General features: G+C 46.7%; 1 long non-coding RNA gene across 1 annotated transcript; it reads left to right on the top strand.

Annotated features, from left to right (window-relative positions):
• Positions 1–1,032: 1,032 nt before the first annotated feature.
• On the top strand, positions 1,033–25,321 carry LOC148053253 (uncharacterized). Its single transcript, XR_015708757.1, has 3 exons — positions 1,033–1,465; positions 2,283–2,363; positions 23,901–25,321. It is a non-coding gene; the product is annotated as an uncharacterized LOC148053253 (long non-coding RNA).
• The last annotated feature ends 543 nt before the right edge of the window (positions 25,322–25,864 follow it).

Here is a 25,864-nt window from a genome sequence, read left to right as displayed (position 1 = left end):
ATATCCCATGGTACAATGTTTTGCCACCATGCTCTGAGCATGCTGGCAATGTCATACCATTGCTATGTCAACAGGTGAAGAAATGGAGCCCTTTGCTCAGCTTTGGGGTGCCATTCCCATCTGCTTTCCCTACTGGAGGTGTGCTTAGCATGGGGGTAGACCCTGTCTCAGCCCACGTGGGATTGCTGCCTACCCAGACACTGCTGCCATGGGGCTGAGCATCCCGCCATCCACAGACTAGTAAAAACACACCATTAATCCTGCCGGTGCCTGGGTGGTCATGTCTGCTTTCCTAGTTAACTACCATCTAACTGGGGTGGTCAGGGGCAGCCAGAGCCTGGGTGGCAGTGGCCATATTCACTGTTCCAGCCCACTGGTCTTCAGCTGTGGGAGGGCTAAAGTGAATACCCCATGAGTTTCTAAGAGGGGAGCATTTGTTCTGCTCAAGCTCTACTTATGGTCCTATCAGATACATGTTGTGCTCTGCCCCACCAGTCCTACCACACTGCAGAAGCAGTGGTCCATTGGAGAAGTCCGTTCCTGGAAAGTTCACTCTCTGACTAGAGTCGATTCCCCTTCCCCACCACCCGAGTGCCAGCAGAACTGAGAGCTGCTGAGAGGCAGTGTTTACACTACAGTAGCCTTTCTGTTTGCCACCTGACCTTTCCAGCCTCATCCACGCTCCTTTCTGGTTGACTTTTGACTGTCCTCAGTTAATCTCTTGCCATGCCCTTTCCTTTCCCCTTTCTAGCATATTTGCTATTCAGCAGCTTCACACAGCAATAAATGATTAACCAGCAGATTTGTTGCTCAGTCCCTTATTGGAACGCAGCAAAGATCTCCACTAACTTTGTACATAAGGTATAACAGAGAGGCAGGGCTTCTGCTACAGCATCAAACAAGCCTTGGCCTGTGCATTAAATGCAAGTAATAATAATAATAATAATAAAACATTTAAAAAAAATCATATTGACTTGAGTAGGGAGCCAGCCAACCCCAGGCACGCTGGGGACAGCATTATGCGTATGCCACCCTCACATGGATAGCAGGGACATGCTGAATAGCTGGGCAAACTTCAGAGCACCGCTACTGAGACTAGCAACCACATTTCTCAGCAGGGAGGGCTGGGAGGAGGCAACCACACCTCCATGCCAGTCTCACATGAACCAGCCGTGCAGAAGGTCTTGACTTGGCTCACCTGGGAGGTGAGACTGGGGCTTGGGCTGGCACAGCAGCCAGCTGAGCACCACTGATGCGGGAAGATGAAGCAGGTGCCACGCATGTGAGGGAAGATCTGGCAGTGCAGAGAGAAGACCCTCTCCAAGGTGACCTCCTCCCCTTCAGAGGCAGCTGGAAAGCAGCTGGCGGGAAGCAGAAGGCACCGAGCTGCCGGGAAAAGAGAAAACTTCCCTTTGCAGGGAAGCTTTCCCTTCCCTTTTCCCTGTGCTTTCCTCCGTCTAACAAGGTAAGCCAGCAAATGACTCAATTATATATTGAAGAACAATGAAATAAATGTTTACAAGGTGCCTTTTTAAATGCCAAGAGTTATAAACCAGTGAGTGGAAGAAAGCAGGACTCAAGATTCCCTGGTGCCCAATTCAGGCAATGCTTAACTACTAGACTGTGAGGTATTGGAAGGGCTCCAGTTCCTTTTCTGGCAGCTCTCCTCCCAAATCACAGGCACAAATTTTTTTTTCATTCAAAGAAATAAATAAATACCATCCTTAATTGTGTTCTGTGTAAGTGCCTTGAATGGAGAAGAGATGGGAAAGGACAAATAGCAGTTCTGCTTATCATGCCTGTCTTTCCAGGCTCTTCCAGGCGCTGGCATGTACGTAGGCCCTTCCCTGGTTACAGGCATATATATAATTAGCACAGCACATTATCCCTTGCCTTCCTATTTGCCAGTGCATTCACCTCTGTGCAGGACGGCACAATGTCTGCGTGCCACTTACGTGCTATCGCCAGCCTCAGCTGTCCCATGTCCCCGGGTCAGACTCCTGGAGGTTTGCCTTAAAGAGCACAGGCACTAAGAAGAAAGGTAATTGGGGCAGGGGCCTTATTTGCCTTTTAGTTTTCAAGCTGTTACGGTTCACATTGTCAAGTTTTTCTCAGCATAGATGCCTGGAAACTGGCTTTACGTAAAAGTTAAAATTGCTGCATTATAGCAGGACTTCTGGAGCTGGAGTTGGCACGACACCCATCTCCCTTCCACCCAGGTAGGGGAGCACTAGCAAGGTCCCTCCTCAGCTGCTCCGTGACACATTTATCTGTGACTGCAGGGGGGAGACGGAAGCAGAAGGAGATCCCCTGGACAGCGGTGGGCAAAGCTGTGCAGCTGCGTGACCTCATCGCCTGCCTGGGTGTGTAATTCCTGATCAGGGCAACGTGAACTGGGAGGGTCCTGCCCCCTTACCCTTCCGTGCCTGGAACGGTGTGTCAGGTCATAGTCCCGCCAGGTGCTCCTGGTGCGTGTGTGAGGTCCATGCTGAAATGTGTCAGAAGATCAACACATTTTTCCAAAGGGGTTTCATGAGCTAGATGACTTTAGCAGGGACAGGCAGTATGAGACGTTTAAACATCAGCACACAAGCACCTGTAATGCAAGTAACAGGGAATGAAAGCAGAACTCAAGAGACAAAGAGGGAAGAGGAGATGAACAGATGATCAGGCTCTTTGAATGGCTTAGAAACACCAACAGCTCCTTTTGGGACATGGACTCTCCTACTCAAGCTTACCTGAGCAGCACCTTGGGGATTTGCTAACTGGGGACTATCATGGCTGAACAAACAGTGGAAGATGCAAATGTGCTCTGTGTGGGGTGGGCCATTTGCTGCCCCTCTCTCCTGCTCTCTCTAATCACTGGCCATGTATCAGTGGGGCAGCTTGAGAAGGTTTTACTACTGATATAGGCAGGTGATATATGAAGGCTATTTGTTCCCCAGCCACCAAAATTCTTAGATTAGTTGTACCTGCTCTGCTGGGGTAGCACAGGGCTGGCATCAGCTTTGAAACTATTCAGAAATTCAGGACAGCAGAGAAGCATGAGCCTTGGAGACAGAGGGGACGGCACTGGAGCTTCTGGATGTGTCTGCTGTTTACACTGCTACTGTACTTGCCGACTCTGAACCTAACAACTTAGACTCTGCTCACTGGCCGACTTTGCTCTAATAACTTAGGAATGATATGCAAAGAGCAGGGCACAAAGGCTGCTGCAGCTGCCTGGCGGGACCACAGTGCCAGCATAGCTCTGCGGAGGAATGGGAGCGGGGTACAAACATGGAAGCAGGTGTGGGAACTTCTGCAGCTTTAAAAATTGGGCATTAGGGTGTTTAAACACTTAATCGGTTTAAACCTTTCAGGACCCAAGACTTATTTTCAAAACCTGATAGGCCTTAGGAACCTCTCTTCCTGAAAGCCCTCCTCCTAATCCACTTCTGAAATGTGGGTTTAGGGTCCTAAGTCACTTTGTCTGGAAATGGCTTCTCTTTCATGGTTGCTTGCGTTCTCTGGGGGAAGGAAGGACTGAAAGTTCGTTCTCAAATGTCCCATACAGAGACCCAAGATTTTTGTACCGTCCCCCTTTTTCCGGAGTTTCCTCCCAAATGCAGGGATTCCACCAGTCCCCTTGCAAGAGAAAATGTTTTTCCTCATTTCTGGGTCTCTCAGCATTAGACGTGTGTCCTAATGTGTAGATTGTGGTTGTAGGTAATAATTCTTACTTATTCTGCTGCTGCTGCAGCTCTGTTATTTGAAAAGCAGTCAAGAGCACCAGCCACGCGGTGGCAGATAATTAAAGACTTTGGAACAGTTTCACTGGCACAGCCATCCCCTTGTGCTGCTCCCATCACAAACTGCAGCTCTTCCCTACCTCCCCTTCCTATACTTGGGTGAGCTGGCTTGGCTTTGCACGTGATCAGGCACCAAGCAAAAATAACTGCATACCTTTGCATGGCAGAGGTTCCTTCTATCAGGGTGACTCAGCAGGACAGTCGTGTATTCCTATGCAACGTCCTGGAACAGACCGCCTCTTCTTTAGACTGTGTTGGGTTTGGGGTGGGACTTGGGCCTCCTGAGCAAGGTTGGTGCCAGAGAACAGCTTATCCTTAATTACATTTCCATGATAGGATTCGGCTGCGGAAGAACAAACACCAGTGAATTCAAGGTGATACAGCTGATTTCCAGGCGAGGTAAATCAGAGAACTGGGAACCTGAAATTGAGCATAAGTTCTGCAGAGATAGAGATTTCAACATCTCAGAAATAGCCCTGGCAAAGTCCCAGTAGGCAATGTAGCTAAGTTATTCTGTGGCTTTTATGTTCTTTCATGTGGCTCCTGGATAGCTAAAGCCTAACCACAATTATAGTCATTTTATTTTAAGGAATCACACAATGTCGTGGCCATCTACTCAGACATTTTGGGTGGCCCCTAAGAGGGACATATTGGTGGCATTTTCGGTCATTGGCATCGCGGGATGGCAAGTTTCCTGCAGAACTATTGAGTGCAAAGCCAATACTTTTTTTAAACGCTTATAGTCAAACCTCTGGCTTCTTTATTTTTTTTTATAAGATTTCTATATTCATTATTTATATCCTTTTGCAGATGCTGGGGCAATGCTTTGAGGTCCTGGAGGCTAGACAGCATTTGGGATGCAGGAGAGTTGTTAAAAGCATATCTGGAGGGTGTTTGGGTGCCTGGCAGAAAGCGGGAAGTGTCCGGGAGTTTGTTTTTCGGAATTGCTCTCCAATGGCGCCAGTCTGCCTGTTTGCAACATTTCCCCCAGTTTTGCAAATCTGACAGCCCTCTGGCCAGCGTTACGTGTTCTGCCACAAAGTTTTGCGAAACATCCTCTGTCTCTTATCGAAATAACAACAGGGTAGAGTTCTGATTGTGGTAAAAGTTCACACACTGAACCAGCCAAAAAAAAAAAAATTTTGGGGACAGATCATCACCTAACTTTTTAGTGAAGCTGCACTAAGTTGCACTACCTGAGGATATCGTGCCTTGGTAGTAATGCCATTCTGCAGACTTCCCTGGCCCAGTAACTTCAGTGCTGACTTGCAGGGGATGTGCCCCCTCACCACGGTCTGATGAACTGAAGGGCTGATGATCTCCTGTCTATCATGCTGTGGCCATCAGGGCACTGCTGCGTTCCTAATGACTGGCCAACTCTTAATGGCTCAGCCTGAGCTCTCCTGCTTACAGACCTCCCTGTGGTTTTTTTTTTTTTTTAACCATCTCTGAACTTGCCAGACCAATTTCTTCAACATGTGTTTGCATGCATTGGCAGATGTCCTCCTAACCACTAGTTAGGACATTGACATAGATGTGAACATGGTAAGCTGTAAACACCCATGTCCCAGTTTCTCTTTCCCCTTGATCTGTGATTGGAGTTTTACTTCCAGTAGGCATCATGGTGAGAGGTGAAGAAAGGAGAAGGCAACAGAGGTGAAGCTTGGCTGTTATTCATAGGGACAGCTCACATGTGAGTTATGCACCATCAGACACAAACTGTGCCCTTGAGACCAATCTGCCAACTCTTTTATCATCCAGCCACTCTTACCCTCCTGATTCTCCCCCTCCCACCCTCAGTCCCCATGCTGTGATTTATGCCCTTGCTCCATTGTGTCTATCGGTTCTTTGGGACAGGTTTGTACAGCTGATGCAGAGTTTATTACAACTAGGGCTTAATCTTCACCTCATGTTTGCAAAGTCCTCATAAAAAATAATAATGATCGTGTTAATAAATTTCATACCACTTGGGAGGATGTAGAGGTAGATAGGTCCTTGCAGGGTATAAACCTGCCCTAGAGAGAAGGATGCTGGTTATGGAAGAAGTCATGCTCTCCATTGTCAGGTCGCTCACTGACACCCCTCATCCATCACACTGCTTGCTTGAGGTTCCCCAGTGCTCCAAGAAGACAGAGAACTTCCTTACAGCTCCCACACTGCACCCCCCCTCCTTGAACCAACCTCTAAAGAAGTGTCAGACCATAATCTGACAGGGAAGCTGAGGGCCCTGGAGGTTTCAGGCTTACCCAACCACGGCTCATGTTTGCAGTGCACAAGCATGCCCTTGATGCCCTTGGGCAGAGGAAGGCTGGGCCCTCTGTGAGCAACCCCATTCCTGTTATCTGGTTTCTGCTTCCCCAGAGAACCATAGCATTTGTGCAGGAGAACAGGTGATGTTTTGCTCCCTGGCTAAATCTAGAAGACTGTCTTCAGCAAAACCCAAAGGCTTTTAATGAGCAAGAGAGACACGGACTTTTTTTTTTCCATCAAAGCCAGCTGCTTTCTCAGTGGCTGGAGCTGCTGGTTTGGCTTTGCCTTTGCATGGAGTGCTTCAGAGGGGTTTGTGGATGGGGCCACATCAGAGACAGGTCTCCTGCAGAGGTGGTCTCAGAGTCCCTCTGTGGTGTGCTGGGACTTTGAGGTGGATCTGTGTTCTCTATTAAGCTTGTGAAAAGGAGACAGAGGATTCAAATAGCATTTATTCAATTTCTTTGTGGGTGTTTTTTTTCTTGAAATAAAGCCCTTTTCTCTTTTGTTTTATTGGAAACACATCCACAGCAGGGTGTCTGAAATCAGGCAGGGCTGTGCTTGGCAGACGCCCATGGGGAAGCAGCGTGCAGTCCAGCAGAGTTGCTCCTTGGGTGCATTCTGTGATCCTCCATCCCCCCTTTGACTAGTCCATGTCTCACATTCACCAGGTACCAAATGACACTTGGACCCCCCTGGCTAACTCTGCCCCTCTCTGTCATGCCAGCTGCCATGAGATGGATATAGGTCTAATTCCACCCTCTAACCATGTGCTAACAGGCCACTCCAGATCACCATCCCATCAAGCTTCTTCAAACATATTACATTTCCACCAAACAGGATTCACTGAAGTGGTCTCCCTCTCTGCAGGGCCACAGGAGGTGCCAGGCTACTGTAAAACAGTGCCTGAGATGGTGCTCAAAACCACATTGCACCCAGAGGGTCCTGATCTGAGTGAGATCAGTCCCCCTTGCACTGGGCTTTAGAAATATAAAAAATATGTATATTAAAGACAATCCTTGCCATCTGTGTGATGGGAAATCTTGTGACTTCTAAATAGTATACTTCTTCTGTAATATCTAGTTATATGTACTAGGGAAACGCAGAGAACTGGTGCAGTGTCCAGTCACATCCCATCCTTCCCCTGCTCCATGGAGCAACTTTGGAGGTTCCTCTCTTTTCATTCCTTTATCTTGGTCTTTGCAAGTCATCTGGTGACTAAAAACTGTCAGTGGGAGAGGGAAGCAGCTCTGCTGGGACATCGTGCATTTGCCTACAGACAAGGAACCACTCCTCTCCTGCTGCATGAGGAGCCGAAAGCATGTGCTCATCTAGCATGATCATCCCTTGAAAATTCAATTTGTGTCAAACAGCAGACCTCAGAGCAAGCCAGCATGGACAAGGCCCCCGAATTATCATAGATGGCATTCTTTTGCCATGCAAACAAGAAAGCAGGAGCCAAAAGCCATCAAGTCTCTGCTGAATCATTGATGAATGTCATTCAGGCTTAATACAGTGTCTGGAACAAGACAAGTTGGCTCTTCAGGGCTAATATGGGAACTGTCTCTGTATGTCAGCACAGCGGATGGCCCACTAGCTCCATACCTCTAATTCAGGTGGAGAATGCAATGCAAGGTTCTGCAGGGCAACAACAAGGGGATGGATGCAAAAGTTGAGTTTGTTCTTTAAGGCGGTCAGCACCGACCCGAGGTCAGGGAATGCCAATGGGGAACTTTGCAGCAATTTAATTATGTGGACACTGGCTGGAAATGTAGGCCCTCCTCCTTTTATGAATGTTTGGGAAGAACTCACAGCTGGAGCAGGATGTGGGACCCTGGAGCTTCAGTGCTTTTGTGCATTGAGTGAGATGGAGCTGTGTGGCTTCTGCTGCGATGAATTAGCACCAAGTAGCTAGCTGCTGTTCTGGGAAATTATTCAGATGTACTGAGGTGTAAACAATCTCTTCCTGAAGGAGGAGCCCAGGAAAGAAGCTAGGTGTCTAGTCTTGTTCTTCCCTCAGAATTAGGACTGGCCCATACAGGGATCTGAAAGCAAACAGAGGGTGGCTCAACTGAGATAAGGCATTTGTGAGGCTTATTAGAAAGGTGAGTATTAGAGGGACACAGCAAGCACTGTCTGTTGTGGATACCTGTCTGTCTCCTGCATAAATACGTGTATTTATTTAGATATGTTAATATCCATTGCTGTAGGGAAAGCAACCAAATCTGAATGCTCAGTCATTACCTGCTGCAGGGAAAGGGTACATGCAAGAAGAATTTGAAGGAAGTTCTTGCTGCCAAGGAAAGATGAAAGGATTTTAGAAAGAGAGGTTGTGAAAACAAGTAGTACTGGAGAGCTTATCCATGCATAAATGAGATGGAGCCTGAAGTGACAGAGTCCCCATTGCTTCCTTAAAAACACAAGGACAAAACAAAAAGAGTGGCTGAACAGAATATAAGGCAGAAAACAAGATCTTGCAAAAACTGCTAGCAGTCAGGGAAGGAAGGAAAAATGTCAGTGTACGCAAATCAACTTTGATTTGATGCTCACCCCAATGTCCTGCTACAGAGGGATAAGCTTGCAACTCCCCCCCCCCCCCCCCCAAAAAAATGGAGCATGCTCCCAGCTCTCTGGGTCCATGCCAGACTGTGAAGTTCACTTTCAAAGGCAAAGCTGACGCGGAGACATTTGACAGGACTCATGCTTCTAAATCACGTGGATGCTTTTGTAAACATTACTTCTGGGTATACTTAGTATCTCCACTATTAATCGGGTTGCGGGGAGTTAAAAGCCCATTAATGGCATTAACAAATGCTATTTAACTGGGCTGAATTGCAAATGCAAGTTTAGGCAGAGAACAAATACAATGTGACTTTGGAGGAGCAGAAAGCCAGCCAAAAAAAATGCCATTTCATCTTGAAAAAAAACCCGCAAAACAAACACCTATTAATCAACCCAAAATACACAGCCTATGAGAAGGGAGGAAAAACCTTGGCAGATGTGATATTGAAAGAACTTGTGAGTGTGTTGGTTAAAGCCAGATGTGGGGCTCAACAAATGGAAGGTGGTAGGTGGGCCAATACCTGGAGCAGATTTGATAAGATCTTGGCATGCAGTGTGACCACAAGGATGGTCAGTGGAGTTTGGTCTTGCTGGCACAAAGAGCACACAAAACAGGACCAGGAAGTTATGATCTTGCTCTGAAATCAGTGGCCTACCAAATGAGGGAGATAGTGATAACCTGGATGGTCTTCAAAGCAAAGCAATAGCAGGGACTGAGGGTCTAAAGAAATTGTCCAAGCCTGTTCGGGTTTTTGAAGAGTGCAATGGGAGAATGATCCAAATCTGCTTGGTTTGGCTATGTATTGGCTGCCTGTGTTTGTAGGGGCATGTTAATACCTGTTCATATGTATTGATTTCTGAGCAGTAAGGACAATGAGTCTTTAACACAGTGCTTGTATGTAAAGGTATAAAAAGGGGAGGAAATTGGGTTAAGGGAAAATGTAACCTTAATGTTGTGGGGAAAAACTACAGTGAAATGCATAAGAATATGAATATCTCCCCAGGCTCTTTGTCTGGGGCTTTCAAAAGTAGGTAGCGGCATGTACCCTATAAAGTCCAGTTCCATACTGTCACAGAGGACAAATGGATAACCAAGTAGTTCTTTTCTAAATGTGTTAACTGCATAGTATTTCAGCTAGATGGGCACTTATTTTTATATTATCAGTGTCCTTATTACCTCTTAATAATGACATTAAAAAAACACTCAGGTTGGAAACATGAAATGCTCAGAAATAAGAAATACTAAAGTCGTGATTGCTCTTCATGCCTTAATTCAAACTTTTGTATGCATCTGCATTGTGTCACAGTCACATGATTGTCACTGTATAGGACAGATCATCACCATGCTCACTGGGTAACTGCTCAGAATTTCTTCTTACCCTCTTCACTTGACCTCAGACCTTATTTACTAAACACCACTTAAGCTCTGCCTAGAACACAAACTGATTACATTTCCTCATGGGCTTTCCTGTGACACTTTCACTCTAAATCTGAGCAGTTCACAAACATGAACAGATTTCTCCTTACCACAGCCCTTATGAAAAGAGGAAGGAGCTAGTACTGCTTCCACTTTACCAAAGTGGAACGAGGATAAAGACATTAGAGTTGGGACTGCTCACTCTGGCTGTTCACTTTACAGCTCTACAAGTTTGCTCTTTTGGGATTTTTTTTTTTGTCTGTGTACTGTATATGTTTAGACATTGGCATGTTACTTAAATCTGCAGAGATTTACCCTCCAAGTGACTATTGTGAAAGACAAAGTTACAGATATATAACAAAACCAATTGTTTTCTGTGAATGTGAGAGCTGGGCACTTACTGAGAGAAAAGAACAAGAAAAAGAAAAATAAGAACTGCTGAGAAGACTGGAGAGGAGAGCAGGAAGGGACAATGGTGTGTAGACAAGAAACTCTAATATTGTGGAAGGTTCTTGAATAAATAAAATGAGCACTTGAGAACCTCTTCGGGCAGGACATAGAGCTGAGACGACAGAAAAAAGGTGAGCTAAGCAGCCCCTAGAATATCCTTGTTAGCAGGTTTTGATACTGAAGCCACCCAAAGGGAATCGCTGGCAAACCTGTGATGGCCTGCTGTGAACTACCTCTAGGGGTAAAACACATCCTCAGCTGAAGAGTGAGAGTGTGGGGCAGGGAACTTCTAAGAGTGGCCAGGATTTCTGGAACCTTTAGTGCCAGAGACTCCCATAATTTCATGTTGACGGCACAGCTCCCAGCAACTTTGCTTGCAATGCAGAACGCTCAGCACTTTTGCCAGTCTGGCCCCAGGTGTCCGTAGCTTGGCAAACAGAACAGGAGGTAGTGGCCAACTTAGAAAATGCTTATTTAAGTGACTTGCCAGTAGCACACAAGGACTCAGTGGTAGGAGCAGGGCTAGGCAGAGTTCAGCTGCATTAATGACCAGATCATCTCTTCTCCACCTCCAATCCCCTTCCTCATTTCCTACACACCCCTCCAGCCTGGCAATAAAGGATGCAGGGGTCCTGTGGGAAAAACCCAACAAAACGCTACGTGATCATGTAATTAAAGGCTGTACTATAACACACAGGCACAAAGGAGATGAATTAATGCTGTATGGAAAGCCTCCGGACCAGCATTTCCTCACTCTGCTGTGCAGTCATAATGTTCCTTTAACATAGTTCTCCATGTGCTATTGCATAGGCTTACGGGGGGAGGGCGGGGGGGGAACCACAACAAAGGTTCAGAGCTTTCTCTCTTACCCCTTAGAGAGGGTGCAGTGTGGAGATGGGCTGGCCCTGGCACAGGTCACCAGGGGATAGGGAGCTGGAGATCTGCAGCCCTCTCCCACCTGAGGTGACGGGAGGGTAGCAGCCCATCAGCCCCGCAGACTGCAGGGACAGGAGCATGCTGGGCTTGGTGTCGGAGCCTGGGCTGCCAAGGGACATTGAGGTGTACAGGCGCAGACTCTCCAACGGAGAACTTTCTGTGGTTTTAATGCTCCTGCTCTATCACTTAGATCCTGAGTGATGTACCCCCATGTACCATTACTCCCTGCCTCTGTCTTGCCCCTTCTCACTCATACCCTGTCTCTTCTTAGCTCTGGCTGGTGCCTCATGGTTTTTTCATCCCTACCCCCCAGCTCCTTCCAGTTTGTGTCTCCACTTACCTCTGCCTTCAAAGGCAGAGTGGGAACAGTCCTCTCAAAGCCAGAGATCTCACCAGGAGCAGTGGCAGAGGCAATCCTGCTCGATCCTTATGTCCCCAGGCGGGAACATGTGTGTGCACCTACATCTCCTGCATGGTGGCACAGAGGAGCTGGAAGAGATGGGGCACAAAGCCAGGAGAGATAGCCAGGAAAGCTTCAGGGAAAATGAGTGCTTGGCTTGCCTCTTCTGCAGACAAAATGCAAATGTTGGCTTATAAGGTGGCCAAACAGGAGTAGATTGTAATGAGGCTGCTAAGAGCACATCCTTGATATGAGGGCAGGCCTGTACTTGGGTGCCTGTTCTGAGGCATGGGAGCCACAGACCAGTAAGAATGTTTCACCATGAGGGAAACAATGCCTTTTTCTTCTCCTTGTTCTCAGAAACAGCAGCACCACTTAAGCAGAAATGCAAAAACAAACGAACAAAACACATTCAGCTCGAGGCAGACACCCAGTATGGGGAATTGCAGGCCAGATGGTTAGTGTGACAAAGTTATAAGTAACTGAAAACAGCCTTTTAATAGGAAGTATTAGGCAACTTCAGCATTAGGTGTTACCGCCTCTACTGAAACACCGTCTCCCTCTTTCTCTTTTTAAAGATGACTTTTCTAAATTCAGCACACCAGCAAATTTGCTGAAGAAGCACAATGACGGCTCAAGAAAAGCCCCATGGTGTAGCTGTTGCTGTTACATCACGAATGTGTCAGAGGACAGCAGATGCCTTTCCACCACTCGTCCTGCTGCCGGGTCCTGCTCCCTTCTCCTCCTCTTGGCCCCGTCCCCCAGGCCTGCTGCCTTCTCACCCAGCCCGAGGCCAGTCCCTCGGTGCCTGTCTCTTCCCCCTTGTGGCAGCTGCCCGCTCAGCCTCCCAAGCCACCTCCTCCTTGCCTGTCCCACTGCTGGCTCTGGCAGCATCAGCTTGGAGCCCACACTAATAAGCCCGGCAAAGCTCCTTACCTTGGCTCCCTGCCTCCCCTTCCCCTCCCCGCTCCTGTCAGTGCGCCTCACTGGCCTTTTGGAGAAATCTCTGTCTTCCTAATCTACTGTAAAACAAAAGGGAGTGGGCCAAAATCTCAGCTTCTGATGATTGCTGCTGCTCTGTTGACTTTCTCCAGAGCCAAGGCTGGGTTATCGGTCTACAGACTTCAGTGGGCTGACACTGCTTCACATCACCCAAGGATGAGACCTGCTTTTGTCAGTGGACTGATGCAAACTTGCACCAGCAGAAAATCTGTCTTGTTGGCTTAGGTTTCAGTGTGGCTGGGCTAATCAGTGTCGGAGGGTGAGACGATCCCTGACTCCAAATGAATGCATAAATAGCTAGACACAGCTATGTATGCCCTCCTCGTCTGCTTCACCTGCTTGCTGCTTCTTTCATCCCAGAAGCACATGCACATACAGGGAGTAAGCATGTACATGAGTTTTCAGTTGTGTGCTCTGATACTTGCTCTATTTCATTCTTGGAGGATTCCCCTCTCTCAGGAGATGCAGCACACAAGGCTTTTACTGTGTTTGCATGAGCTGTTCCTGCTTGTTCTACATCATCAGGTTAGTGCTGACAAGTGGAGCATACGCTCTCAACAGCATGTCTGCTGTGACTAAATCATATCCTGGGTCATCAATTCAAGGTTCACAGTGTGCTCTTCCAGTTTCAGAGGGAACTGTTGTCTGCTTGCATTGTTTATAACCCTTGGGAAACTTGGGCAAATCAGGACAACCATGTGCAAGACCGAGCATTGTTTTCTTAAGCTGTGCAAGCATTCGCTTTTTTACCTCCATTGCTCTCTGCATGCACTACGAGCATCTACTCAGTCGTGCAACATGTTGGGTGAAGTAGAGCTGTTGAGTCACCACTTGAAGCATCTGTGTAGAACTTGGTTTCTTTTAATAGGCCCCCAAAAATGCAATCTAGATTAATATCAGTACATACTACAAATGGTTAAACTTTCTGTGTTGTCACTCTGCCTTGGCAGTGTTTCGGAAGTCATTTCACACAGGTTGTGAAAATCTTATCATGAACTTACGGAGACAACATTTATGAGAGCCAGAACTTTAAATTTAGCATTTTGAGGTCAGCATCTGTAATAATTAGGATACTTATTTCTTTCTCTTTCATCTTTTTTTTTTTTTCAACTGAGACTTCATTTTGTTTAATTGAAACCTTTCCCCACTTGCAACTTCAGTAAGCACATGCTGAAATAATTCCTGATACTCAGTGACAGCTCTGTCCCAGACAATTATATCATCAGTAGACACTTCAGTTTTTACAGGGTTTGTAGCATCTGTGCAGTGAAATGTTTTGGAACCTGCCCAATAAATATATTGAAGGTGCTCAACCCTGGGCTTTCCATGCCAAAGGAGATCTGAAAAACCTTATCAGTCCATCTAATCTGCTGAAGAATTTGGCTTCCACCAACTGTGTCAGTATTTCAGTCCAAGTGGAAATTTTCTCTTTGCATGTTCCTGTTCCAGGGGCCATTTAAGGCTGAATCAACTATGCTCTTCTCCATAATTAGAAAGGAGCAAGCTTGCTTGCATCCCCTTCTGTTTTGCTAATACTGCCACTTACTGTCATGCAGTATCTCCACGGCCTTCCACTGCAAGGCTGGAGGAATGTTTTGGATTGTCTGGATCCAAGTTTCCATGACATCTTCATCTTCACTTAGATTCCAGAAGTGCTTTGCCGTGACTGAGGTTTCACTCTCCCAGACGCTGTCCAAAAGTGTAATGAGAGACCATCTCGACTCCCATTACATTACAGATCAACAAAGAGAAGAGAACTATTCCTGATTCTCTTTCTTTGGAAGGAGCAAGTGTTGGCTCACCATCTCCTGACTTGTCCTGTAACCATAAAGTCATCTTTCCACCCTGTTTGACTGAGCTTACTTTACCAGAGAACCTTTCTTTCTTTGAGTCAATCAGCATCAGCATTTCATGGCTCAGGGTTGTCACAAAGGTCATCCACTCCCTCCCTCCCTCCCTCCCTCCCTCCCTCCCTCCCTCCCTCCCTTCCTCCCTCCCTCCCTCCCTTCCTCCCTCCTTTCCTTCCTCCCTCCCTCCCTTCCTTCCTTCCTTCCTTCCTTCCTTCCTTCCTTCCTTCCTTCCTTCCTTCCTTCCTTCCTTCCTTCCTTCCTTCCTTCCTTCCTTCCTTCTCTTCTTTCTTTCCTTCTTTCTTTCTGTGAAAACAAGATTAAAAGGCAAAACATGACTGCAGACATCACACCCACTCTACTGGAGGACCCTCTGCTTTCTACTTCCAGCTCAAGGCACAGCTTGCATTCATTACAAAACGATAGGGTATCTTCTAGGTGATTGTTAGAAGGAATTACACTCTGGCAGCCTGCACATGGATGCTCTGATATTTGATATTCTTTTCCTTTCTGTTTGCTATAGCCCTTTCCCTTCTGTTTGCAGGGCATTTCTTTCTTTACAACTGTTTGTGCCTATACCCTACTGAGTTCCCAGTCCAAGATCATCTCTTGTAGTTGTTGAAACTCCTGGTGGAAGCCGATGGAGTTACTGCAGACTGACACTGCTGTCGCTACAAACAACATTTGAGTCAAAACCTTGTCCTGCGTAATCTCCATATCCTTGGTCTTTCTTTCTTCTTTTGTTTTGCTAGTTTATGGGACAAGATTCCCAACTGATGTAAATAAGTGTGACTTCACCAAAGTCAATGGATGTAAATTGGTTATACCATCCAAAAATCTAATATAAGGTCTTCAGGGAAGGAATCTGTCACATACTGAACTCAAACCACTGCTTTTTGAAGTATGTAAAATTCCTCTTTGTTTCTTTTTATGTGTGTTTTATTTTCCTTCATATCGCCTCTCCTCTCCTCTCCTCTCCTCTCCTCTCCTCTCCTCTCCTCTCCTCTCCTCTCCTCTCCTCTCCTCTCCTCTCCTCTCCTCTCCTCTCCTCTCCTCTCCTCTCCTCTCCTCTCCTCTCCTCTCCTCTCCTGTCCTCTCCTCTCCTCTCCTCTCCTCTCCTCTCCTCTCCTCTCCTCTCCTCTCCTCTCCTCTCCTCTCCTCTTTCATGTAACCAGGCAAAAAAACCCTAAAAATAAAGGGCTGAAAAAGTGCAGTGTCTCTTTTTTCCCACTCACAGTGCAATTTGGTGGCTTAATCATTTCCTAAACCTTCCTGTGTCACTCCTAAGTTCCAGAGCCACTGTTGGAGCTTCTTGTCATGGTTATGCCAGTCTAATGACAGCTATTTAAATTGTGTGGCTTCTTGCTCCATACCATTGGACAGGCTCATCAAATTCTGAAAACCAATCTTTCACTCTGCAACATTGTGCACAGTAACTTTATTTTCAACAAAAACCTGATCTGGGGATGACTCATTTGGGAGAAAGGAAGTAAACGGCATCTTCTTTCAGTTAGGCTGACCACTCCTCCCCTTTCCTGAGCCCAGGAAAACCGGAGAGGATGCTGGGGCTGCAGTGCCTGCCTCTCCAGCAGGTCCCTCCTCACCTCTCTGGCTGTGCTTGTACCGATGTGTGTGCGGGTACAGATGCAGCATGGAGAAGCAGAAATACTTTGTCAGACCAAAACAAAAGTGGCCCACTGAGTTAATACATTTCTTCACCCTCTCACCCAGGATATGGCAGATCTGTCCATTCCTGTCAGAAATGAACGTATGGTCAGGGCATGGAGGCTCTGCATGGAAGGGGGTGTAGAAAGACGTCTCATAGGGGAAGGTACCTCTGGGGTTTACCGTAACATTCACGAGACCCTAATTTGTTATACTCCCAGCTTACACAGTGAATGAAAAAGATCCTTCACAGGGGAACAGTAAGAAGACAGATGAGCACAATGCAACACAGCATGGAAATGAATTGTCACCCTCGTGCTGAGGCTCTCCTACCGCCTCCTGCACGCAGCAAGCTGAGGAGGTGGAAGGATACACTGGTGTTAAAGGTAGCACAGAGGAGTTCATATTGCCTCCTACCACTACCTATTTACCATTCTCTGAATCAACATCCCCCTTCCTTGGCTCCAAAATGAAGCCACAGCTTTAAACTCAGAATGTTTAAAGAAACAAGGGAGGGAAAAAAGTGTCTGGGCCATTCTTCAAAAGCCCCGTGTAAACACTGGGTGACCCATTCCTTGTTCTTTTCCTAACCTGGCTGAACTCTGGAAGCAAGCAATAAACAGCAAAGGTTAATTAAATCCATTTCTAAGTTTAACACCCCTGGCTCCCCACCCTGTCCTAACCAGACTTTGGGGGCTGTGTGTTATGGGCAAATATAACCTGGTTTGAATTCCAAAACATGATTTCAGGCTTCCTTTAGAGACAAAGAAAACGGATTTCTATATGCTGAAATGAGTCATTCAAGACAGGGAGCCTAATTAGGGTTGCAGCAGCAGCTAATTTCCCCACCAAAAAGAAATTTTGTGCACTAAAGAATGAAGTGCTAGTTCCGGGCAGCAGCACCAGGCACTCAGTGTAATTATAATTTATATGGCCCTCACTGCTGTAGTAGTTAAGTGCTTGACAAGAACCAAGGGATTTACTCTGAGGTAGGGAAAAGTTTTCTTCTCTTTTACAGCCAGGGAACCAGAGATGAAATGACCTGCCCCAGACTATTCAGTGGATTTGGCCAAGCTGAACTCAGCTCTCCCCGAGTCCCTCACTAATGCTTTCAGCAGGAGCTTCAGACCCTGCTTTTGCCCTCACCTCTGCCCTGCCTGCAGCCCTGAGAAATTTTTATCTTCCTTTCGAGCAGGGCAGTGAAGGGAAGGAGCAGCCTTCCCCTCCACAGCAGGGCCAGTTGAAACCCCATATTACTTGAGTCACCAAATTCCCAACAAGTCATAGGACAATATTTCACAGATTTCAGAAGGTGAAGGGCTCAGGCTCCGGTCCGCCAAGGATGCCAGGCTGCTTTAGCTGTATCACATCCCTTTTCTGCAGAACTCACACCTGACCCATACCTGCCACCATTCAGACGCATCACCGGGATGCCAGGTACCCAAGCAGGGTTAGATGTGAGTATACCTGGCTTGCAAAACTACATCACAGGCTGCCTTCTCTCCTTTTTTGGCTCTCCGATAGTTGTGTAACTCAAAGTTTCTCTGCAAGTCCAAGAGGAACTTCACTTCTTGGAAAAGAAGCAGCAAAGAGCTGGGATATCTTTGGGAATGGGTTAGAAATGCTGCTTTCCTTGAAGGAAAAATGTCTTCTCTAGGAAAACAAAAGCCAAGCTGCTAACCTACAGAATAAAGTCTCTTCTTCCTGAAACCAAGACACTTGGGGGTCTATGCTGGGGTGCCAGTATTGGCCAGAGTTCCTTGGAGGCTGGCAGAGGCTGCAGAATTTGCCACTGGCCCTGAACTACATTTTGAGCCAAGTGGGAAAAGGTCAGATCTGTTTAGCAGTGGGGCTAAAATGCCTGTGAATCCAGCCCTGGGGCCTCAGTCGCTCGCTGCAGGGCTGGGGCTTGTTTCCTCCAGCTCTGGTCTAGCCGAGGAACGTGTGACCACTTGGTGGTTTGGCGTAGCACAGAGGTTCCCTTCAGCCAAAGAGCTTAGCGCTGCCTGGGGCATTCCTCCGGGCCCCAAACCCTCCCTCTGTCGTGGGGGCTTTGTTCAGTTTTGGAGGTCAGCCTAGAGCAGCTATGTGCAGTTTCACTTTTGCCATCAGAGGATATCTGTGTTGCAGGAAGCTCTTACAATAACTCTGTAAACATGAATGAACATGTTTTCCTGATAATGTCAAGCGAAAAATCCAATATTTTTCTCTTCCTTAATGAGCAATTCTTGCCCTTCAGTGTCTCTGACCTGGAGCACATGTTATTACTGTCGGGTGACAGTGCTGTAATCCCATTCTTATACTTGATTTATGAAGGCAGGGCCTGGGGCTGCACAGGGTCAAGGCCCTGTTATGCTAGACACTGTATGAGCTCTTAATGAGGGAGAGAGTCTGTACCTCCGAGAGGATGGACAAAAGGTGGGAGTGAAAATGAAGGCACAGCAGCCAAACATGGAAGGGAGCTGATGTCTCCTGAATCCTGGAGTAACAGCCCAGCTGCTGACTTTCTTGCCTTATAAATATTCCTGACTTTCCGGCAGCTCTGCTGTGGTTCTAGCTCTGGTGCCAGAAGAGCCTAGTATTTTTCAGTTGTTTCACCTAATGGGTCAAGCAGCAGTTATTGGATGCACAGAAAATAGTGGATTTAAGTGACACATATGAACTTGATTATGGTTTGCTAGGGGGAGAGAACCACATCTTCTGCTGTGCTTCAGGCCTGATTCAGGGGATTCTTTTTTCCAGCTCCTCAGGTTGGGGGTGCCTGTGTGAATATAACCACAGTGACGCACAGAGCCAAAGGATGGATGGGTCCAGCAATTAAATAGAAAAATCTGCTTAATTAAATTAAAAAAAAAAAGTATGCCTTATTGATGACCTCAGGACAGATGCTGATGAGCTCTGCATGGTGCCCCAAAGGTTAACACCGGCTGCCTCTTACAGCACGCACGTGGACAGGAAACCGGGGCAGACGGCAGAGCACAGCTTTCACATTTAATGGGATCTCCCTCCTCTCCAAGAGGAACAACACGAAGCAAATGGAGCATCCAGTGTTGACTGCAGCTTGTGTGTGGTCTGTGAGCGCAACGATGTGTGGATCCCGTAAGGACTCCTACTGGAGGGGTGGTTTCTGCAAAGCATTTCAGCAGAGATGAGAGCAGCCATGCTGAGTGTCGGTGGAGAGCAGCACCTCAGCTGCCTCCTGCCATGCGGGAGCTGTCAGGGCAACACTGGTCTGCAAGTATTTCTTGGTGAACTGTGGGGACTGCGGTGCAGAGAAGGAGATAGGGTTAATCGCCTGTCCCCAAACAAGAGCTGGAGATTGCTGTGTTTCCCTTGCCCCTTCCCCAAGAGCCAGCCTAACCCCCACCCAATCCCCTTGGAAAATCCTCCCTGTGCACTAACAACAGTGGAGCACATATGACCCACACCAGCCTTTTCTTTTCCTGACCAGCCTGCCTCACATCTCTGTTGTGTAGGTTTTGCCTGCAACAGCTACCTGGGCTGGACAAACCCTCCTCCAATAGCCTCTTTCTGCATTTTCCTTCCCCATCCATCACCAACAGAATTTGGGAGAACCTCACGGTGACCGCACAGAAGACTGTCTTCTCTCTGCGCTGAAAGCAGACTAAATTTTGGGAATGGGAGAGGGCAGAGGGAGGAAGGAAGAACAAATCCTCTTTCACCCCATGATGTGCACACATGTTTTCTGCTTGCTTCCTTATTCTAAGCCCTTCCACTTCACTCCTTTCCCCACTCCTTAATAATTTCAATAAATATCAGGTCCAATCTCACTTAATGAAATGTACACCTATTAAATGAATGAACTGGAAAAATGGCCCACCCTGACTCCCTGCCTTGAAACCCAGCTGCAACACATGCTTTTTACCATGCAAACAAATTATTTTTACCAGGTCCCCAGGAAATTTCTGGTAAAATAAACAAACTTGAAAAATCCTATGGGATTCCCAGCTTGCTTCAAGGAGGAACCCTGAGATGTTATTCAATCCTTGGAGCCATTTGTTTCATCTGTGATCCCAAACACTAACCAAAGGCAACATAATGTGATAGGTATTTACAACGTATCCATTATCTTATCGGAGCTTCAGGTACAGCTGTAAATAGCCAGTTCCAGCTGGGCAATCTACTGAGTTAAATGGGTTCTACTTTTAGAAGCAGGAACTGGAGAACATGTCCCATTTAAGCTCAGATTCACTTGCACCCGAGGGATGGAAACTCAAACAGCAGGCCTCAGCTGCAGAGGAGGTCCATATTCCATGAAATGTGGCTCCCTCCATCTGATGCAAAAGGCTGGGCTCGCAAAGATCATGCTGCTCGTGCAGGCGCTTTCTTGAGAGAGTCCTGTTAGCAGTCCACCAAGCGTAGAGAATTGCTGCTCCCTGGATGGGAGGTAATTTTGCGCAGCCAGGCAAAGACAAAAAGAAATGCAAGGTGGAGGGTGGAAAGAAAAGAGACCACACTGGAAGCTGTGAGAAGAAGAAAGGGAGCGGGCACAGAGCTAGTGGATGGAGGAAAGAGGAAAACATGAAAAACAAGACCAGAGAAAGAGCGATTGTCAGGGAAAAAGCTTTTCCACTGCTTCCCTGGCTACGACCAGCCTGAACAGGACATGGTGTTTACTCTTTGCATGCTGCCACACACCATGTGCCAGACGAGGATCGCTGGTCTTCCACACCAGGACCCCTGGCAGCAGCATCTCTCTTGTACAGTGTCAGAAGGAAACAAACCTGTTAAACCTAGATTCAGTTCCTTAGGCTTAAAAAGAACCTGGTGAGGAATCAAAAGAATTGGGTTGCATTGAGTCTGAGCTTGTCTAGAAGCAAATGGTGTTTCAAAGAAACAGAAGTAAGAAGGTTTTCTCTCTGATGCATGGGAAATCAGCAGCCCATTCCAGCATGGTGGTGATTACTCTCCAGCCCTTCAGAAACATCCCAGAGGCAACTGTACAAGAGACCTCCTGTCAAGAGATGCTGTGGACCATTTTTATCAGCTTGCTGGCTAAAACTAAACCTTGCTCGTTAATAGCCGTTTGGCAGCTGATCTGAGAGTGGGTGATTCATGGAGACTGGCCACAGGGGGAGGTTACTGCTAGAAGTGGACTTGAGTTGACAAGTAGCACCAGAAATCTGGGAATCTAGTGAAACCAGTACTTGGAAGTGTTAACAAGCAGTGAGCCAGTGGTAGTGAATCTACTTAAAGATGCGTACCAGGGCACAAAAGCCAGTGCCAGGGTAAACAGAAAGTAGAGAATAGATTACTTTGCAATAAACATGGAAGCAATTGCAGCAGAAAACAATGAGTTGACAAAGGAGATTTAGTTACAAACTTTCAATAAAAGCATCCCATTTAACAGAAGTATGCTGCTTTTGGCAAAGGGCAAAGACATACAAAACCAAAGTGCATTTATGCACATATGGTTGAGGGGACAAAGGCTTGGAACTGATAGGTTTGATGATGAGACAAAAACTGTGGTTCTTCAGGTTTCCATTTACATGTACCCAGTCAGGCTGGAGAGGAGGCTGCTTTGTGACATTGGGGTGAGACGGACACCCTAGAATTCTGAAATACTGCTGGTCCCAGAGGAGACTTTCTATTTTTATAATTAAGACAAAATGGCAATGCACTCATAAGTGGTCACACAGGACACAAAGAGTCTGTGTTGCCAAGCTACATGGGATGTTTATAGAAAGGCAGATGCTAATCAGGACACAGAGAATGGAGGAAGCCTAAGTCACACGAGTATCTGGGTTAAATCAAAGTTTACAAATGCAGATCTATAACTTGCTCATTGAACAGATGCAGCATCTCTTTTTAAAGAGCTAGTGGGTGGCCTTTAATGCTTTGAGATGGATTAAAACCAACATAAATATACTCACTGATGGGAATACCCAAGTGGCTGACAAACTGGGCAAGAATTGAGTCCTACAAGGAAAGAGAGAGATGGTAAAGTTTACCTTAATTTTGGGTATTTGCTGAGCGAGTAGATACCAGTCAGGCAAAGTGAAACCTGCAAAGACCAAGCCAAACATCTCCTCCCCAGTCTGAGATGATCTGGGTAGTGTCAGAATTAGATGATGGGTTGAAAATGTCTCATAACTGGTTGTGACGGTGGAATGCCTAGCAAGTAGCTGAGGAAAGGGACGGCGGGGAGCCTCGATGAGAAACACAGGCAGAGCTGCTCCCCAGGAGGACTAAGCATGTCACGGAGTAAGGTTATTGTGCAAAGGGAGGGAGCAAAGATCTTTCTGGAAGGGGAAATGGGTCATCTTTGAAATGCAGGCATTGAGAGGAAGGCACTTTAGGAGCACAGGTACCATGGGAGGTGACCTTTTGCTGTTCGTTTCGTTTCTTATGTAAGATAAAATGGCATAGTTGCCAGGACAGACGGCTGTTGTACCATCTGGCAATGTCACTTAAGTAGCCAGCGCCCACTGCCCACAGCAGACACTTGGGATTTGAGCTCACAGTTGCTGGTGAATGGGCTGCTTTGAGGACACCGGTTTTCCACGACACTCCTTAACAGGAGGTACAAAGCCGAATCCCTCCCACAATGGATATTCTCAGTGAGGAGTTTTCCCTCGGTAATGGTTTCCATCGGCGGCTCGTGTCTCTAAGGTCAGCCACAGAGTGGGATGGGCGGTCAGATGGGGAAAACAGGAGAGCGAGCTGCCGTATTTCACCTCCCTCATCCCCATCCTGGGCTGACAGGGTCATCACCTGTCCTCAGCCCTGCAGCGTGGGGCCAACCTTAACCTTGTCCCTTGCGAGAGGTTTTGAGGGGGCTCTTCAGAGGCTGCAGGGTTTAAACAGGACAGTGCAGGGCATGGAGTGGTACTGACGTGAATATATGGCTGTTGGGATTGTATCTGAGCGAGGGAATTTTGGGGGTGATAGTATGGCCTCTATCTAGAGTTGTGTCTGGAGTGGGAAGACCTCTTCTCTCCGAGAGATGGAAGAAGGTCTGTGCATGCGGGGCATGGCAGGGAGAGGCACGAAGGTAATTTGTAAAGGGTGGCCAAAGCATGAAAAGGGAACTGTGTGGTGGAGCCAGGATGACGTGTGCCTAAATACGTCAGCATGTAACACAGTCAGGTCCTTCACAGGGTAACACAGGGAGCTCTTTTAAACACACACATACATGCACGCAGAGAAAGAACAATTTATGGTTGTGTCAGACGCACGTCTGGGCTTCTCATTAAAATTAATGAGGCAACGTCTCCGAGGCATTCTGAAACGGATGCTGCCCAGAGAGTGCGGCAAAAACCTCTATCACTTTGAAATAGCTACTTAGCAAAATCAATTGCAATTTTTACGTTCCACGACCATGCATCAAACTCACACCAAGAGTATCAGCTACTGTTTAAACTTACATGTAGCTCACCTTTCTTCAGACACTTTTGTTACCATGACCAAGATTCAATGGCCAGACTCACACTGAAAATATATGTAATGTTATCTGTCTAGGAGAGGTACCAGGTTGTTCTTATTTCTTATCATTTATGGTTTTATATGGAGGTGGGGACTTGATTGCTATTAATACTTCTTATCTTTTCTTTTGTCTACAGAAGCAAAGAAGTGAGGGAAGATGTAAGAGCAGAATGGTGTGCAACTGCTCGTCCTGATGACTATCTGCATCCTGGAACTGAACCCATGAGACCTCAGTCTTCCTATTTGTCTGTTGTCTGCAAATAGCTGTGAAACTCTCAGCCAAAATGGGTGTCCTACTCCCTCCCCTCCTTTCCTGTAACCAGCGGCTGGTCCATGAAGAAAAGAACAGCTTGTTTAACGCAGCAAATCTGCAGTGCAGACCTTTATTACTTGACTGAAACTAATAACACTTCCATGGCAGCCAAAATGGGTGATCAATACAAATCCATGTAACAAAATATTTTTTCCATTTTTTTAATTTAAAAGCTTCAGTTTTTCATTGCAGCGCTTCATGTTATAGTTGCAGAGTTGATCACTTGGTTAGGAGATGCCAAGCATGAGGAATGTCTCTGCCTTGTGCTCAAGAGACATGCTGCTGCTCTCTGGTTACATGAGCACATACTGTATTTTGGTATGACCTCTGCCTCCTTCAGCACACAAGGGCTGGCTGATCTGGGAAGGAATCGGGCTGTGGAGAAGGAAGCTGCTCTGGGTCACCTGCCCTGAGGGCCACCGATGCCACTGGTGTGGCTGTCGTGGCAGGAGCAGTGAGGAGTGTCTGATAGGTGAGGCAGAGGGATGCTGCGCTGGAGAAACAGATGCTCTCCTCCCTGTCTGGGCAGCAGTAGAGTCCACTCAGACTTTCTCTGTTTGTCACTCACTGTGTGCTGTGTTTTTCCTGTAGATGGTATTCGTGGCAGTGCTGAGCACGCACACCTGGAGGGGAAATCAGTGGGAGCTGCATGCTGAATGTATAAAATGCTGTAAGCTTGCCAACAGCTTTGGGAAATTAAGCCCTGAGTGCCTTCATTTTGGCACCTACAATTAGCAAGAAACTTCTGGCAACTTTGATCTCTCTCATTATGGGGCAGCACCATCCCCTCTCCCATGCATGCTATGAAGAAACATGCATCGATTTTTTGAAGCTCTCTGATTTGAGGGTAAGACCACAAAGAAATTCAGTAATGATGTTTACAGGGCTGCTTGTGGAAAACAGGCCTGCAGGCCATGCACCGGGTAAGGAGGACAAATAGCTGAACTGAATAACCACGCATACAGTTAAAACAGCAGAAACCCTATGGAAAAATAGTAGGTGTTCATGGAATTAAGTGCTGCATGGTGCCATACTCTCAGGATTGTGAATGTAGATTGCAGAGGCAATGTGAAGTCTCTAGACCGCAACTTTTGACTGGTGGGCTTCACTGGATGCACGTTTGTTTAATGTAGCTGTTTGTATGCAAAACTCTAAGTGGATGCAGGTAGACTTCCAGTGCTGGAAAAACATTGCCTTTCCCACCAGCTGAACATCTTCCTCATGTCTCCTCCCTACCTCACGTGCTACGTGATTTATTGTTGCTTAAATCATGGAACAAATAAATGGCTTCATAATGAAAGTCCCTAATCAAGATGCTGTTTTGAATTTAATAATTGGTCCTGACCCTCCTTGTGCCTGCAGATTGGCTTGGTGGCTGCTTACTATTTTGCTCCTGCTGTCTCAGCCTCCCTGTTTTGCTGCATGAAAGAAATAGGCTCTGAAGTTTATACTGACTTTTCCAATCCATGTATTTCAGGAAATGGAAGATGCTAGTCTCTCTCTTTCTGCATATTTTCGAAGATAGCACACAGCCTCTTCCACATGATATGTCAGTAATTTCATTTCAGCTGGAGAGTTATCTTGCAATATATATCATCAGTATATTTGAGTTTCATTTTGTATCAAACAGTTTGATAAAATTAAACTGGACCTGCCTTCTGCAAGTGTCCTGGATATTTTCCATTCCTGTCGTAATTGTAACTTCTACTTATTGTACATTAAAAAAGAGGCAAGGGAGAAATCTCTGGTACCCCCTGTAGTCTGAATGTCACTGAACCTTGGCCCGCT

Source organism: Nipponia nippon, unplaced genomic scaffold (genome assembly GCF_047370975.1).
Source record: "Nipponia nippon isolate SJK-2023a ecotype South Korea unplaced genomic scaffold, ASM4737097v1 scaffold_4, whole genome shotgun sequence".
Lineage (NCBI taxonomy): Eukaryota > Metazoa > Chordata > Aves > Pelecaniformes > Threskiornithidae > Nipponia > Nipponia nippon.
This window is presented reverse-complemented; position numbering and strand designations above follow the sequence as displayed.